The following is a 6,094-nucleotide window of genomic DNA, read 5'->3' on the forward strand; positions in this document are numbered from 1 at the left end:
GGACAATCCCGGCGGGATTGAGTGTCCCCCGTCCCGCCCTGGGATCCGGGAGCTGCGCAGGGAGTGGAGCTGCAGAGGGTGGAGAGAGGAGGGAGGGAGGGAGGGAGGGCTGCTGTGCTCCCACCTGCCGGGATTCCTGATGTGTCCCTGCTTCCTGGATTCCCGAGCCGGAGCAGGTGTGTCCATGTGTCCCTGGATTCCTGGATTGTGTGTCCGTGTGTCCCTGGATTGTGTGTCCATGTGTCCCTGCTTCCAACCGGCACCAAGGACATCCACGCTCAGCCACGATCCTCCCTGGGAAGCTTTCCCACAAGAGGAATAAAATTCCCTTCTGCTCTCACCTCAGAGCATCCCACTGCCAGGACACACGTCCGGGGGACTTTATCCGGAACTTTTATCCCGGCCAATCCTTCTGGAGGACCAACATCCCGCCCTGGTCCCCCCCCAGGGCACCGGGAAGAGCTCAGGGTGTGATCCCAGGCAGCTCCTCCTGGGAGCTCCCCACACTCCACAATCCCTGATCTGCCTCCCAAAACCCTCCAGCAAGGAAAATCCCAGGATTCTGTGACTGTGATTCCGTGATCCTATGATTCCATGATCACTATGATCCCATGGTCCTTGCCCCCAGTATCACCCTCCATCCCCGGGATCCCCGCCCAGGATTCCCAGTTCTCTGTCAGCCTCCAAGTGTTCCCAATGTTTTCCCCCTGGGATCCCTCCCCTCTGAGCTGTTCCTGGGTTTCTCCCATCCCAGGGATCCCTCCCCTCTGAGCTGTTCCTGGTTTCTCCCATCCCAGGATCCCTCCCCTCTGAGCTGTTCCTGGGTTTCTCCCATCCTGGGATCCCATCCTGGCCGGGCAGGTCCATTGGGATCCCAGGCCCTGGAATTCTCCTCTCCCAGGCCGTTTCAGCCCCTGCTGTGGAAACAGGAGCTCTGAGCTCAGGACTCGTTGGCTCCTGGGCTCTCGTCAGTCAGGGCACTTTAATTACCTGGTGGAGCAGACACTTCCCAAACATGGACACAAGCGAAAGGTTTTGGGAGCAGCACCCCAATCCTCTCGAGGACCTGCCAGGGGGAAGCAGGAAAAGTTGGGCAGTGGTTTTTCCCAATCCCAAAAATGGCTGAATTTTATCTATATTTCATTTCATTTTTTATATATTTTATATTTGTAGTGGTTTGACAATATTATATTTATTTTTGCATTATATTCACTTTTACATTATATGCATTTTTACATTATATTTTTACATTATATTTAGTTTATATTTCTTTTAATATAAACTAAATATAATGTAAAATAAATATAATATTCTTTTAATATTATATTTGTTTTTATATTATTTATTTTTACAATTTATTTATTTTGACATTATATTTATTTTTACGTTATACCTATTTTGATATTCTATTTGCTTTTATACTTTTATCTGTCTTTAAATTTTCCACGATCTCCTCAAATAGGTCTTGAAAGACAGCAGCAAGCTCCCAAACAGATCAGCTGGAAAGCTGTGAACTCACATCCCCCCCACACCCCAACCCACAGCGAGTGTTCAGTGCTGATCTTGGAGGGAGATCTTGGAAAAGCAGCCACGTTTTTTCAGCTTTAGAGATCAAACCTGCCAGTTGAGGCCAGCAAAGAGCTCTGACCCCGCTGTAAAAATAAGCCTGTCTTGGGACACGGGGATTTGCCAGGTTGTTTCTTCTGCTCCCTCTCGAATTTCTGCTCTAAGACAGGACTTAGTTAAATAAACCAGGATTGGGGGCTGAGACAAGCCCTACACAAATAAACCAGAGCTGGGGTCTAAGACCAGCCCACTCAAGTAAATCAGAATTGAGGGCTAAGACAAGCCCTATTTAAACCAGAATTGAGGTCCAAGACAAGCCCTATTTAAAGCAGAGCTGGGGTCCAAGACAAGCCCTATTTAAAGCAGAGCTGGGGTCTAAGACAAGCCCTATTTAAAGCAGAGCTGGGGTCCAAGACAAGCCCTATTTAAACCAGAGTTGGGGTCCAAGACAAGCCCTATTTAAACCAGAATTGAGGTCTAAGACAAGCCCTATTTAAACCAGAGTTGGGGTCCAAGACAAGCCCTATTTAAACCAGAGCTGGGGTCCAAGACAAGCCCTATTTAAACCAGAGCTGGGGTCCAAGACAAGCCCTATTTAAACCAGAGCTGGGGTCCAAGACAAGCCCTATTTAAAGCAGAGCTGGGGTCCAAGACAAGCCCTATTTAAAGCAGAGCTGGGGTCCAAGACAAGCCCTATTTAAACCAGAGCTGGGGTCCAAGACAAGCCCTATTTAAAGCAGAGCTGGGGTCCAAGACAAGCCCTACCCAAATAACCCCGAGTCTGGGCCCATCCTAAGGAGTTTCTCTCTGAGACCACAAGGACACACTCACGGGGAAGGTGCCGATGGCACAAATGTCCCCATGGCCACCCCTGGGTGCCAACTCCTCCTTTCTGAGCTCTGCTCATGCCCCACGGGGTTGTTTGTGTCCAGGGAAGGGAATTTCGGACAAACATCCCTCTCCATCCCATTGGGAGAGGGCTCTTCCAGCCCCAGGGCACCACAGGAGGGCTCGGGAGGTGCAGCTCCCCGTTTTTATGAGCAAAAGGGCAGGTTTGGCACTCCTGGGATTATTTTTTCTTTTAGATTTTATTCCTATTTTGGGAATGAAGCTTGGAAAAGAAGTGGAAGCAGCTCTTGGAGTGGCTCAGAACTCTCTGACCACAAGATGTGACTCTGCAGTGTCCAACAAGCCTCTGCAAACAAGGTACTGGCCCAATTTTCTCTGGCAGTTCCCCTACCTGATCCGTGCCAAGCACAGCAGGAGCAGGGGAAGTGCAGAGCAAATGTCCCCAAATATCCCATCATAACAAACTGGGAATGAAAATGAAGCCCCAGCCTGGGAATGGCTTCCCATGGGCCTGTGAGCAGCCAAACTGCTCCAACCCCCCTGTCCCCAGCAAACCTCTGAGCAGGATTCCTGGCGAGGACACGAGAGCTGGGAGAGGGTTGGGATTTTGGGCTGATTTGTGGGTTTTGAAAATAAACACAGAGCTCTGAAAAACTCAAGTGTTACGACTGTATTATCTGTCCTTGGAATCCCAGAATCCATCCAGTTTCACCCTTAGAAATACCTTCCATTGTTTATCCATCTTAGTTCTGTTCTATTCCATCTTAGTTCTGTTCTATTCCATCTTAATTCTATTCTATCCATCTTAATTCTATTCCATTCTAATTCTATTCGGTTTTATTCTTTCTATCCTATTCTATCTTATTCCGCCTGTTCTCTTCCACCTTCATTCTCTTAATCTGCTTTGGTTCTATCTGTCATAATTCTATTCCATTCTTTCTCATTCCTCCCATTCTCCTGCCCCGCCTGTTGCGCCTCTGGCCCCTTCCAGGCTCAGCTGGGGACAAACCCCGGAGGTTCCTGGCCTCAGCTCTGCTCCCAGGGCAGATCCAACGGTTTCCCTCCAATCCCTGCCCGGTTTCCCGGTGGCAGAGCCCCGAGTCCCATCCCTGCCCCAGGACTGGGCACTCCAGGGAAGCAGGCCGTTGTTCCTGCTCCAGAGGGAGCATTCCAGCTCCCACCCAGCTCATCCTGCACCGGCTCCGTCAAACCTCCACTTTCCCTCTCTGCCCTCCGTGGTGTTCCATTATTCCAAAGAGGGGCCCTACATTTATCCTCTCCTGCCTGTGATTTTTCATAATTTGATGGAATAATTGCAATCCTCTCTCCCATCCCTTCCCAATTTACCCCGTCAATTAACACGTTTCCTCAAGTGATTTTAATAATTCAGTCCACAGACAAAGTCTAATGTATCGAGCAGGAACGAGATGCAAATCCGAATTCAAACCAACCCAAAACTCAGCTGAATTTTCCTGCCCACGCTTCGCCCAACAACTTCAAAAGGCTAAATCCTACTGAACCACTCCTGCCTTATTTATCATATTTATCTTCCAAAAGCTTTCCAGGCCACTGCAATTTATTTCCCCAATTTAATGTGCTTTTTTCTTATTTTTCCCTGCCCTCTCCCACTTTCTTTTGCCTGTTGTCTTCCTGTCCCTTTTCTGCGCATCCAGCGCGGTTTTAAATCAAATTTAAACATAACACACACGAGAAGGTGGAATTGCCACGGCCAAATTTCCTGCAGCATGTGTTTGGAATGGCAGCCAAAGAGCCAAGTGGGCAGCAGGTCAGGAAATAAAAAAAAAAAAAAAAAAAAACCCCAACAAAAAACCACCCTCTATAATTAAATGTCTTCAGATTAGATTAACTAAAAAAAAAATAAATCATTAGAAATTAATGAGTTAAGTGATTCTGTGACACAAGTGAGAGGCAGGAGAGGAGGAAAAACTGCCTGGGTGAGCAGGAGAATTATTTCAGCAAAAAAAGAATAAATTGCAGGAAGTCGAGAAACCTCCTGAAGTGAAGTGGGGAAAAAAAAATAAAATAACAAAAAATCTTCAGCTCCTTCAAGGAAGTGTGTGTGTGGGGGGGGGGGGGGGGGGGGAGGAGAGCAATAACAAAGCAAAAAGGAGAGCTGGCCTGGTGTCCTGAGCACAGCTCGAGAGCAGAACAAAGGCAGGAGCGGCTCAAAGCCCGGCAGCTGCTCCCCACGCGCTGTTTGCCCGCTCAGGAGCAGACAAGCCGCCTCCTTTCATCTGCAAACACTCCCACAGCAAGAAAAATCCCCGAGAAAAGAACCTGAGCCTCTGATAACAAAGCCAAGGGACAGGCAGGAGGCAAACTTTGGCCAGAAAGGAAATGTTTGGATGGCGGGAGCGAGCTGGGTCACCCTGGGAGCGGGGCAGGGGATCTGTGGGGTCAGGGATCCAGTGAGAACGGGGTCAGGATCCAGGAGAATGTGCTACCTTGTTCCCAGAGCCCAGGGAAGGCCGAGGCCGTCCAGGTCAGCAGCCAACGTAGGCAGAGCAAGCAGGAGCCCGGAGCTAATGGGCAGGAGGAGGCACATCAAACACGGCCCAGGGGATGGAACAGCCCGGAACATCCGTCAGGGATGGAAGGGAGGAAGGAAAAAGCAGGAGCACAAAGTCCAAGCTCAGTGTGAATTGGTCTGGAGTGGCCAGGCTGTGGTTCAGACCTGGGAGAACGCGTCCCCAAAATGCTGCTTGGATAAACATCCCAGCTCCCTGTGGAATTCGGGTCTCCAACTGCTCCTCTGCCCTGGCAGCTCTGCAGCACCAGCACGTGGCACGGACTGGGAGCACTGGGACTGCACCCCAGGGCTGTGGGGAGAACACTGGGCTCCTGAGCAGGGGGCTCCTGAGCAGGGGGCTCCTGAGCACTGGGCTCCTGAGCAGGGGGCTCCTGAGCAGGGGGCTCCTGCTCTGATGTCTGGGAGCCAGAGGGGCCTCGCTGACAGGGAGAACCAAACACACAGACAAGGGAAGCTGGCAAAGGAATCATCAATTCACCTGCAGTGGGGATCCTGGAATGGGTTGGGTGGGAACCTCAAAGGCCACCCAGTGCCACCCCCTGCCAGGGGCAGGGACACCTCCCACCAGCCCAGGGTGCTCCAGAACCCTCTCCTGAGCCACCATTTGACATCAGGAAGAGCAACCTGATTAAACACAAATGGAATTCTCCTTCCCACAGGGGCTGGGACAGAAAGTGTGTTCCCAGCATGAAAATCAGGGACAGCAGCTCCCTGCTCCAGTTCCTAGACAACACACCCAGCCATTCCCTGGAATCCACGCCGTGCCCAACCTGCCCGCTTCCAGGTCAGCTGGAGCTCCTGGCACTGCTCCCATCTCCCCTCCCAGGAGATCTGGGGGCTGATGGCTGTCCCACAAATCCTGCCCTGCACTCCAGTGCCACCAGACAGACGGTGCTGGTGCTGCTGCCCCTCCTCACCTGCAGGCAGGAGCAGGGGAAGGAAGGGCCACGCTCGGGGTCGCACTGAGAGCAAAGCTGTGCCGTGGTTTGGGATCACCTGCAATGAGAAACGACACGTTTGTGTTGCAGCACTCCCAGTAAATCTGCTCTGGGCTCCAGGAACAGCTTGTCACCGTCAGCACATGGCAGCAGGACTGCAAAGGAACCTTTGGAGAGACGGTTTGGAACC

This window comes from Chiroxiphia lanceolata, chromosome 26, assembly GCF_009829145.1.
Source record: "Chiroxiphia lanceolata isolate bChiLan1 chromosome 26, bChiLan1.pri, whole genome shotgun sequence".
Lineage (NCBI taxonomy): Eukaryota > Metazoa > Chordata > Aves > Passeriformes > Pipridae > Chiroxiphia > Chiroxiphia lanceolata.